Raw genomic sequence first — 12,578 nt, 5'->3', positions numbered from 1 at the left:
CTAACATATTTTTTAGTGTTTTTGGTTTGTAGGTACAGCTTTTGGGGAGAGCGGCCGGATGAGCGGACTACTGAAAACAAAACAGGGAGTTTTTCGTACTATTCTCTTTTACATTTATGTATTGCTTTTATTTTATCATATTGCGTATAGAGTAAGGATTATTATTACGTCCCGGGAATTGCATGCATGCATTAATTTTGTTTCTTAATTTTATACTAACATATTTTTTAGTGTTTTTGGTTTGTAGGTACAGCTTTTGGGGAGAGCGGCCGGTTGAGTGGACTACCGAAAACAAAAAAAGGAGTTTTTCGTACTCTTATCTTTTACATTTTTGAATGGCTTTTATTTTATCATATTGCATATAGAGTTAGGATTATTTTTACGTCCCGTGACTTGCATGCAGACATTAATTTTATTTCTTAATTTTATACTAACATATTTTTTAGTGTTTTTGGTTTGTAGGTACACCTTTTGGGGAGAGCAGCCGGATGAGCGGACTACCGAAAATAAAAAAGGGAGTTTATCATACTCTTCTTTCTCTTTTACATTTATGGATTGCTTTTATTTTATCATATTGCATATAGAGTTAGGATTATTTTTAGTCCTGGGACTTGCATGCATGCGTTAATTTTATTTCTTAATTTTATACTAACATATTTTTTTAGTGTTTTTGGTTTGTAGGTACAGCTTTTGGGGAGTGCCGCCGGATGAAAGGACTACCGAAAACAAAACAGGGAGTTTTTCGTACTCTTTTCTTTTATATTTATGCATTGCATTTATTTTATCATATCGCATATAGAGTTAGGATTATTTTTAGTCCCGGGACTTGCATGCATGCATTAATTTTGTTTGTTAATTTTATACTAACATAATTTTTAGTGTTTTTGGTTTGTAGGTACAGCCTTTGGGGAGAGCGGCCGGATGCGCGGACTACCGAAAACAAAACAGGGAGTTTTTTCGTGCTCTTCTCTTTTACATTTATGCATTGCTTTTATTTTATCATATTGCATATAGTTAGGATTATTTTTCGTCCCGGGACTTGCATGCATGTATTAATTTAGTTTTCTTAATTTTATACTAACATATTTTTTAGTGTTTATAGTTTGTAGGTACAGCTTTTGGGGAGAACGGCCGGTTGAGCGGACTGCCGAAAATAAAACAGGGAGTTTTTCGTACTCTTATCTTTTACATTTATGCATTGCTTTTATTTTATCATATTGCATATAGAGTTAGGATTATTTTTACGTCCCGGGACTTGCATGCATGCATTAATTTTGTTTCTTAATTTTATACTAACATTTTTTTTAGTGTTTTTGGTTTGTAGGTACAGCTTTTGGGGAGAGCGGCCGGATGAGTGGACTACCGAAAACAAAACTGGGAGTTTTTCGTACTCTTCTCTTTTACATTTATGTATTGCTTTTATTTTATCATATATCTTATAGAGTTAGGATTATTTTTAGTCCCGGGACTTGCATGCATGCATTAATTTTGTTTCTTAATTTTATACTAACATATTTTTTAGTGTTTTTGGTTTGTAGGTACAGCTTTTGGGGAGAGCGACCGGATGAGCGGACTACCAAAAATAAAACAGAGAGTTTTTCATACTCTTCTTTCTCTTTTACATTTATGCATTGCTTTTATTTTATTATATTGCATATAGAGTTAGGATTATTTTTAGTCCCGGGACTTGCATGCATGCATTAATTTTGTTTCTTAATTTTATACTAACATATTTTTTAGTGATTTTGGTTTGTAGGTACAGCTTTTGGGAAGAGCGGCCGGATGAGCGGACTACCGAAAATAAAACTGGAAGTTTTTCGTGCTCTTCTCTTTTATATTTATGCATTGCATTTACTTTATCATATTGCATATAGAGTTAGGATTATTTTTAGTCCCGGGACTTGCATGCATGCATTAATTTTGTTTCTTAATTTTATACTAACATATTTTTTAGTGTTTTTGGTTTGTAGGTACAGCTTTTGGGGAGAGCGACCGGATGAGCGGACTACCGAAAACAAAACAGGGAGTTTTTCGTTGTCTTCTCTTTTATATTTATGCATTGAATTTATTTTATCATATCGCATATAGAGTTAGGATTATTTTTAGTCCCGGGACTTGCATGCATGCATTAATTTTGTTTCTTAATTTTATACTAACATATATTTTTAGTGTTTTTGGTTTGTAGGTACAGCTTTTGGGGAGAGCTGCCGGTTGAGCAGACTACCGAAAACAAAACAGGGAGTTTTTCGTACTCTTCTCTTTTATATTTATGCATTGCATTTATTTTATCATATTGCATATAGAGTTAGGATTATTTTTACGTCCCGGGACTTGCATGCATGCATTAATTTTGTTTCTTAATTTTATACTAACATATTTTTTAGTGTTTTTGGTTTGTAGGTACAGCTTTTGGGGAGAGCGGCCGGATGAGTGGACTACCGAAAACAAAACATGGAGTTTTTCGTACTATTCTCTTTTACATTTATGTATTGCTTTTATTTTATCATATTGCGTATAGAGTTAGGATTATTTTTAGTCCCGGGACTTGCATGCATGCATTAATTTTGTTTCTTAATTTTATACTAACATATTTTTTAGTATTTTTGGTTTGTAGGTACAGCTTTTGGGGAGAGCGGCCGGATGAGCGGACTACCGAAAATAAAACAGGGAGTTTTTCATACTCTTCTTTCTCTTTTACATTTATGCATTGCTTTTATTTTATCATATTGCATATAGAGTTAGGATTATTTTTAGTCCCGGGACTTGCATGCATGCATTAATTTTGTTTCTTAATTTTATACTAACATATTTTTTAGTGTTTTTGGTTTGTAGGTACAGCTTTTGGGGAGAGCGGCCGGATGAGCGGACTACCGAAAATAAAACAGGAAGTTTTTCGTGCTCTTCTGTTTTATATTTATGCATTGCATTTACTTTATCAAATTGCATATAGAGTTAGGATTATTTTTAGTCCCGGGACTTGCATGTATGCATTAATTTTGTTTCTTAATTTTTTACTAACATATTTTTTAGTGTTTTTGGTTTGTAGGTACAGCTTTTGGGGAGAGCGGCCGGATGAGCGGACTACCGAAAACAAAACAGGGAGTTTTTCGTACTCTTCTCTTTTATATTTATGAATTGCATTTATTTTATCATATCACATATAGAGTTAGGATTATTTTTAGTCCCGGGACTTGCATGCATGCATTAATTTTGTTTCTTAATTTTATACTAACATATTTTTTAGTGTTTTTGATTTGTAGGTACAGCTTTTGGGGAGAACAGCCGGATGAGCGGAGTACCGAAAACAAAACTGGTAGTTTTTCGTACTCTTCTCTTTTATATTTATGCATTGCATTTATTTTATCATATTGCATATAGAGTTAGGATTATTTTTAGTCCCGGGACTTGCATGCATGCATTAATTTTGTTTCTTAATTTTATACTAACATATTTTTTAGTGTTTTTGGTTTGTAGGTACAGCTTTTGGGGAGAGCGGCCGGATGAGCGGACTACCAAAAATAAAACAGGGAGTTTTTCATAATCTTCTTTCTCTTTTACATTTATGGATTGCTTTTATTTTGTTGCATGTATAGTTAGGATTATTTTTAGTCCCGGGACTTGCATGCATGCATTAATTTTGTTTTTTAATTTTATACTATCATATGTTTTAGTGTTTTTCGTTTGTAGGTACAGCTTTTGGGGAGAGCGGCCGGATGAGCAGACTACCGAAAACAAAACAAGGAGTTTTTCGTACTCTTCTCTTTTACATTTATGCATTGCTTTTATTTTGTCATATTGCATATAGAGTTAGGATTATTTTTAGTCCCGGGACTTGCATGCATGCATTAATTTTGTTTCTTAATTTTATACTAACATATTTTTTAGTGTTTTTGGTTTGTAGGTACAGCTTTTGGGGAGAGCGACCGGATGAGCGGACTACCGAAAACAAAACAGGGAGTTTTTCGTTGTCTTCTCTTTTATATTTATGCATTGAATTTATTTTATCATATCGCATATAGAGTTAGGATTATTTTTAGTCCCGGGACTTGCATGCATGCATTAATTTTGTTTCTTAATTTTATACTAACATATATTTTTAGTGTTTTTGGTTTGTAGGTACAGCTTTTGGGGAGAGCTGCCGGTTGAGCAGACTACCGAAAACAAAACAGGGAGTTTTTCGTACTCTTCTCTTTTATATTTATGCATTGCATTTATTTTATCATATTGCATATAGAGTTAGGATTATTTTTACGTCCCGGGACTTGCATGCATGCATTAATTTTGTTTCTTAATTTTATACTAACATATTTTTTAGTGTTTTTGGTTTGTAGGTACAGCTTTTGGGGAGAGCGGCCGGATGAGTGGACTACCGAAAACAAAACATGGAGTTTTTCGTACTATTCTCTTTTACATTTATGTATTGCTTTTATTTTATCATATTGCGTATAGAGTTAGGATTATTTTTAGTCCCGGGACTTGCATGCATGCATTAATTTTGTTTCTTAATTTTATACTAACATATTTTTTAGTATTTTTGGTTTGTAGGTACAGCTTTTGGGGAGAGCGGCCGGATGAGCGGACTACCGAAAATAAAACAGGGAGTTTTTCATACTCTTCTTTCTCTTTTACATTTATGCATTGCTTTTATTTTATCATATTGCATATAGAGTTAGGATTATTTTTAGTCCCGGGACTTGCATGCATGTATTAATTTTGTTTCTTAATTTTATACTAACATATTTTTTAGTGTTTTTGGTTTGTAGGTAGAGCTTTTGGGGAGAGCGGCCGGATGAGCGGACTACCGAAAATAAAACAGGAAGTTTTTCGTGCTCTTCTGTTTTATATTTATGCATTGCATTTACTTTATCAAATTGCATATAGAGTTAGGATTATTTTTAGTCCCGGGACTTGCATGTATGCATTAATTTTGTTTCTTAATTTTTTACTAACATATTTTTTAGTGTTTTTGGTTTGTAGGTACAGCTTTTGGGGAGAGCGGCCGGATGAGCGGACTACCGAAAACAAAACAGGGAGTTTTTCGTACTCTTCTCTTTTATATTTATGAATTGCATTTATTTTATCATATCACATATAGAGTTAGGATTATTTTTAGTCCCGGGACTTGCATGCATGCATTAATTTTGTTTCTTAATTTTATACTAACATATTTTTTAGTGTTTTTGATTTGTAGGTACAGCTTTTGGGGAGAACAGCCGGATGAGCGGAGTACCGAAAACAAAACTGGTAGTTTTTCGTACTCTTCTCTTTTATATTTATGCATTGCATTTATTTTATCATATTGCATATAGAGTTAGGATTATTTTTAGTCCCGGGACTTGCATGCATGCATTAATTTTGTTTCTTAATTTTATACTAACATATTTTTTAGTGTTTTTGGTTTGTAGGTACAGCTTTTGGGGAGAGCGGCCGGATGAGCGGACTACCAAAAATAAAACAGGGAGTTTTTCATAATCTTCTTTCTCTTTTACATTTATGGATTGCTTTTATTTTGTTGCATGTATAGTTAGGATTATTTTTAGTCCCGGGACTTGCATGCATGCATTAATTTTGTTTTTTAATTTTATACTATCATATGTTTTAGTGTTTTTCGTTTGTAGGTACAGCTTTTGGGGAGAGCGGCCGGATGAGCAGACTACCGAAAACAAAACAAGGAGTTTTTCGTACTCTTCTCTTTTACATTTATGCATTGCTTTTATTTTGTCATATTGCATATAGAGTTAGGATTATTTTTAGTCCCGGGACTTGCATGCATGCATTAATTTTGTTTCTTAATTTTATACTAACATATTTTTTAGTGTTTTTGGTTTGTAGGTACAGCTTTTGGGGAGAGCGACCGGATGAGCGGACTACCGAAAACAAAACAGGGAGTTTTTCGTTGTCTTCTCTTTTATATTTATGCATTGAATTTATTTTATCATATCGCATATAGAGTTAGGATTATTTTTAGTCCCGGGACTTGCATGCATGCATTAATTTTGTTTCTTAATTTTATACTAACATATATTTTTAGTGTTTTTGGTTTGTAGGTACAGCTTTTGGGGAGAGCTGCCGGTTGAGCAGACTACCGAAAACAAAACAGGGAGTTTTTCGTACTCTTCTCTTTTATATTTATGCATTGCATTTATTTTATCATATTGCATATAGAGTTAGGATTATTTTTACGTCCCGGGACTTGCATGCATGCATTAATTTTGTTTCTTAATTTTATACTAACATATTTTTTAGTGTTTTTGGTTTGTAGGTACAGCTTTTGGGGAGAGCGGCCGGATGAGTGGACTACCGAAAACAAAACATGGAGTTTTTCGTACTATTCTCTTTTACATTTATGTATTGCTTTTATTTTATCATATTGCGTATAGAGTTAGGATTATTTTTAGTCCCGGGACTTGCATGCATGCATTAATTTTGTTTCTTAATTTTATACTAACATATTTTTTAGTATTTTTGGTTTGTAGGTACAGCTTTTGGGGAGAGCGGCCGGATGAGCGGACTACCGAAAATAAAACAGGGAGTTTTTCATACTCTTCTTTCTCTTTTACATTTATGCATTGCTTTTATTTTATCATATTGCATATAGAGTTAGGATTATTTTTAGTCCCGGGACTTGCATGCATGCATTAATTTTGTTTCTTAATTTTATACTAACATATTTTTTAGTGTTTTTGGTTTGTAGGTACAGCTTTTGGGGAGAGCGGCCGGATGAGCGGACTACCGAAAATAAAACAGGAAGTTTTTCGTGCTCTTCTGTTTTATATTTATGCATTGCATTTACTTTATCAAATTGCATATAGAGTTAGGATTATTTTTAGTCCCGGGACTTGCATGTATGCATTAATTTTGTTTCTTAATTTTTTACTAACATATTTTTTAGTGTTTTTGGTTTGTAGGTACAGCTTTTGGGGAGAGCGGCCGGATGAGCGGACTACCGAAAACAAAACAGGGAGTTTTTCGTACTCTTCTCTTTTATATTTATGAATTGCATTTATTTTATCATATCACATATAGAGTTAGGATTATTTTTAGTCCCGGGACTTGCATGCATGCATTAATTTTGTTTCTTAATTTTATACTAACATATTTTTTAGTGTTTTTGATTTGTAGGTACAGCTTTTGGGGAGAACAGCCGGATGAGCGGAGTACCGAAAACAAAACTGGTAGTTTTTCGTACTCTTCTCTTTTATATTTATGCATTGCATTTATTTTATCATATTGCATATAGAGTTAGGATTATTTTTAGTCCCGGGACTTGCATGCATGCATTAATTTTGTTTCTTAATTTTATACTAACATATTTTTTAGTGTTTTTGGTTTGTAGGTACAGCTTTTGGGGAGAGCGGCCGGATGAGCGGACTACCAAAAATAAAACAGGGAGTTTTTCATAATCTTCTTTCTCTTTTACATTTATGGATTGCTTTTATTTTGTTGCATGTATAGTTAGGATTATTTTTAGTCCCGGGACTTGCATGCATGCATTAATTTTGTTTTTTAATTTTATACTATCATATGTTTTAGTGTTTTTCGTTTGTAGGTACAGCTTTTGGGGAGAGCGGCCGGATGAGCAGACTACCGAAAACAAAACAAGGAGTTTTTCGTACTCTTCTCTTTTACATTTATGCATTGCTTTTATTTTGTCATATTGCATATAGAGTTAGGATTATTTTTAGTCCCGTGACTTGCATGCATGCATTAATTTTGTTTCTTAATTTTATACTAACATATTTTTTAGTGTTTATAGTTTGTAGGTACAGCTTTTGGGGAGAGCGGCCGGTTGAGCGGACTGCCGAAAATAAAACAGGGAGTTTTTCGTACTCTTCTCTTTTATATTTATGCATTGCATTTATTTTATCATATCGCATATAGAGTTAGGATTATTTTTAGTCCCGGGACTTGCATGCATTAATTTTGTTTCTTAATTTTATACTAACATATTTTTTAGTGTTTTTGGTTTGTAGGTACAGCTTTTGGAGAGAGCGAGAGGCCGGATGAGCGGACTATCGAAAACAAAGCAGGGAGTTTTTCGTACTCTTTCTCTTTTACATTTATGCATTGCATTTATTTTATCATATGGCATATAGAGTTAGGATTATTTTTCGTCCCGGGACTTGCATGCATGCATTAATTTGTTTCTTAATTTTATACTAACATATTTTTTAGTGTTTTTGGTTTGTAGGTACAGCTTTTTGGGAGAGCGGCCGGATGAGCGGACTATCGAAAACAAAACAGGGAGTTTTTCGTACTCTTCTCTTTTACATTTATGCATTGTTTTTATTTTATCATAATACGTATAGTGTTAGGATTATTTTTAGTCCCGGGACTTGCATGCATGCATTAATTTTGTTTCTTAATTTTATACTAACATAATTTTTAGTGTTTTTGTTTGTAGCTACAACTTTTGGGGAGAGTGGCCGGATGAGCGGACTACCGAAAATAAAACAGGGAGTTTTTCGTACTTTTCTCTTTTACATTTATGCATTGCTTTTATTTTATCGTATTGCATATAGAGTTAGGATTATTTTTCGTCCCGGGACTTGCATGCATGCATTAATTTTGTTTCTTAATTTTATACTAACATATTTTTTCGTATTTTTGGTTTGTAGGTACAGTTTTGGGTAGAGCGGCTGGATGAGCGGACTATCGAAAACAAAACAGGGAGTTTTTCCTACGCTTCTCTTTTACATTTATGCATTGCATTTATTTTATCATATTGCATATAGAGTTAGGATTATTTTTACGTCCCGGGACTTGCATGCATGCATTAATTTTGTTTCTTAATTTTATACTAACATATTTTTTAGTGTTTTTGGTGTGTAGGTACAGCTTTTGGGGAGAGCGGCCGGATGAGCAGTTGGACGAGCGGACTACCGAAAATAAAACAGGGAGTTTTTCGTACTCTTTTCTTTTACATTTATGCATTGTTTTTATTTTATCATAATACATATAGAGTTAGGATTATTTTTCGTCACGGGACTTGCATGCATGCATTAATTTTGTTTCTTAATTTTATACTACCATATTTTTTAGTGTTTTTGGTGTGTAGGTACAGCTTTTGGGGAGAGCGGCCGGATGAGCAGTTGGACGAGCGGACTATCGAAAATAAAACAGGGAGTTTTTCGTACTCTTTTCTTTTACATTTATGCATTGTTTTTATTTTATCATAATACGTATAGAGTTAGGATTATTTTTCGTGCCGGGACTTGCATGCATATATTAATTTTGTTTCTTAATTTTATACTAACATATAATAAATAAAAATATGCGTTTAATTTGATTTGTAAAGAGAAAAGAAAATTTTAAATTGGATAATCAAAACTAAAATTTCACAAATAAACATAATTATAAAAGAAAATAATTTTGTGGGGTTTTGATTTGAAAAATAAAATTTTGAATTGAAATAGTTATTTGATGTGATATAAATATATATTGATGTTTTAAATGTATAATTAAATTTTACTGTAATATAATAAATAAAAAATAGATATTTAATTTAATTTTGTACAAAAATAAATAAATAAAATCAAAACTAAAATTACATAAATAGATATAATTATATATTTTTTATTTATGTTTATTTTAATTATAATAGTATACTACTATATAAATTAGTAATTTCTTTTATTTTTTAACTATAATTATTTATTATATATATTATCGGTTATCTTTCATTGTATCAAAATTTAATAATTATATTTAATATAATCATTAAAATTCAAAATCTTACAAACAAATCTAATTACATAAAGTGTCTTAATATATATATATATATATTCTATTTTTTAATAATATTTATGAAAAATTATGACATTAATAAACCCAAATGAACAAGTTCATTATTTCAAATTCTATATTAATAAGTTACTATTTTTTTATTCATCTTATTAACATATTTGTTTATTTAAGATTTTATGTATATACGTTTAAATAATGCTTCCTCCGTCTATTAAAATTAGCTTATTAATTAGCTTATTTGGAGTCGTTACAGGAATTAAAAAAATGAATATTTTATTAAAAAGAAATAAGTAGTTTAGGGTATTTTTGGAAATTTAGTTAAAAAGTAAAGTAAACTAAGAGAGATAATATAATAAAGTTAGTGGTATTTATTGTAAATAACTGTTAAATGAAATGTAATAATTAAATGTTGATTTGTTGACTTTGCCAAAATTAGTAATAGGATAAATTAGTGGATAAACTAAAAAAAAAAGTGAAAATAAATTTAGGTATAAAAATAATGGGTGTATATAATCTATTAAATTTTCTGAAAAATAATGTATAGATTATTTTTGTCAAAAACTTAATATTCTCTTGAAAATATAAATTTGAATAGACATTACTAATATTATTTAGAGATCCAAATACTATGTAAGTAAATTATAATATTAAAAAAATAAATTGAATTAACAGTTACGAGTTAATAAAATTTGATTTTAGCTTTATTGGACATTTTAATTTTTTATACTAAAAAGATTTTCAACTAAATTATAACTTTAAAAATAATTTATAAAAATATCTAATTAAACTACAATTTAAAAAATAATTAACCTAACAATTAAATGTTAATGAAATTTGACTTTATAATATAAGGAGATAGCACTAATATTATATATAAACATCATTTTTATAATATTTATATTTGATCTACAAAATTTCGCAATCTTCAATATTTAGAATATTATAAATTAATAGTGTAAAATAATTGATTTATTCAAATGATTTTCATATTAAAAACTATATACTCCTTCTGTCCTTAAGTATCTATGTGTTTGTTTTTTACATGGAATTTAAATTATATTAGTATTATATTAATATGTAGTAGAAATAAATTAGAAATAACTAAAATAATCTTATTAGTATTGTATAATATAAATATAATGATATTTTTGTAATATATTGTAAGTTGTAAGGGTATTTATAATGTTAAGTAGATTATACAGTTACTTAAAAAAAATAGAGATTTTGTTATGAGACTTAAAATATATAATTTGTTAAAAGACGAAGAAAATATTTGATAATAATAATTAATTTTAATAATTCAATAAAATTTATAATAACACCGTGCATCGCACGGCTCCCCTCTAGTATATACTCCCTCCATTCCAAACACCCTGTAACATTTCCTTTTTAATATGTCCCAAACACCTTGCAATATTTCCAAAATAGGAAATAATTAATTATACTTAATCTCTACTCCACACTTTATCCCCTCATATCATCCAAATAAAAAAATAAAATATATATTTCTCTCTCAATCACATCACCTAATTTTTAAATTATAGTACTTAATACTATCCACCTAAAAATTCGTGTCAAAAGCAAATGTTGCACCTTATTTGGGACGGAGGGAGTATAATATTTACCGATGAATTTGTGTTACCACACGGTGGTATACAGTTTTTTCTCCTATTTTTTTTCTCCTATATGTTTTGGTGGGCCCCACTATTTATAATAATAATTAAAAAAAGGATTAGGGGAGGGCCGAGCGGGGAGAGAAAGTAGGAAAGCGATGGTCATTTCATTATTTATTATATACTAGCACTCTAAGTACTAGTGTGAGCGCGGCTTGTTGGATTAAATTTAATTGTGGGTTAAATATAATTATTTGGATTATTAGTCAGATTAATCTTATATTAAGTGATTTATAAATTTATTAGGCTTAAATATATTTAGTAAGTGCGGGTCTTCAATGTGCAGAAACCCGGTAAATTATTAATTGGGTGATGAGGTCAATTAATAATAAGGGATATAAATAGGGTTGTGATCCCAGGTCTAGACGCAACAACCATTACGTTCCATATTTCATCGTGGGAGTCCGAATTCGACTATGCTAATGGAATAAGGTTAGATTTATTTTGTTTTATTTTTATCTCAATTATGATAACACGGTAGATCCTGGTCTTAGGGTTAAATTCCTGTTAAGTTCCAACAAGGCTAAGCCGATTGTAATTAAATCTAAAATACCTTTTATATTGTCAATTCACCCCAGATGGTCTTTTTGTAAATTTCACATTCCTCATATTGTGTTGCGTGATCACGCCTAAAGCCTTCGTGCGTTCTTCTCGTTGTCTCTCAAATACACCCCAAAACTTGTCAACTCTATAAAACCTATTACGCAATAAAACACACACCATGAGGAACATATATACAAAATTTTGCATAAAAAAGTTGCCTAAAATATAGCAAAATATTATCATATATAGGACATATCAATTAGACTATAACATGTGATGTTAGTTCATATGCTATATTTGTATGACCGAACACTCATCGTCTCTTGTTTGTAGTTGTCCACGAACAAATTTAGTTTGGTGGTGTTTATCCTCTTGTCCGAGATTTTTCAAATTTTATTATAGTAAATTTTATTTTTTGATCTGAACAATTTTTTTATCTTGACAATGTTATATATTAAAGATTATCATATCTTAATTTATATTTTATTTAATTGTTATCATTCCTAATCTTCCTTAAAAAAATGCATTTGACCTTAATTTTTATTGTTGATCCGAAGTCCTCGGGATTTGAATCCATTAGCGTGCTCATGAGTTCACTCCAAAATATTAGATCAT

At 30.7% G+C, this 12,578-nt stretch overlaps 1 long non-coding RNA gene across 1 annotated transcript; it reads left to right on the top strand.

The window, feature by feature from the left end:
- The first annotated feature begins 1,779 nt into the window (after positions 1-1,779).
- LOC127265214 (uncharacterized) lies at positions 1,780-9,050 on the top strand. Its single transcript, XR_007841919.1, has 9 exons — positions 1,780-3,313; positions 3,475-4,394; positions 4,530-4,763; positions 4,978-5,244; positions 5,390-5,681; positions 5,817-6,325; positions 6,461-7,175; positions 7,321-8,191; positions 8,833-9,050. It is a non-coding gene; the product is annotated as an uncharacterized LOC127265214 (long non-coding RNA).
- Positions 9,051-12,578: the final 3,528 nt, after the last annotated feature.

Source organism: Andrographis paniculata, unplaced genomic scaffold (assembly GCF_009805555.1).
Source record: "Andrographis paniculata isolate CXL003 unplaced genomic scaffold, ASM980555v1 Contig72END, whole genome shotgun sequence".
Lineage (NCBI taxonomy): Eukaryota > Viridiplantae > Streptophyta > Magnoliopsida > Lamiales > Acanthaceae > Andrographis > Andrographis paniculata.
Note: the sequence above shows the minus strand (reverse complement) of the source record. Positions and strands in the feature narration are given on the sequence as shown.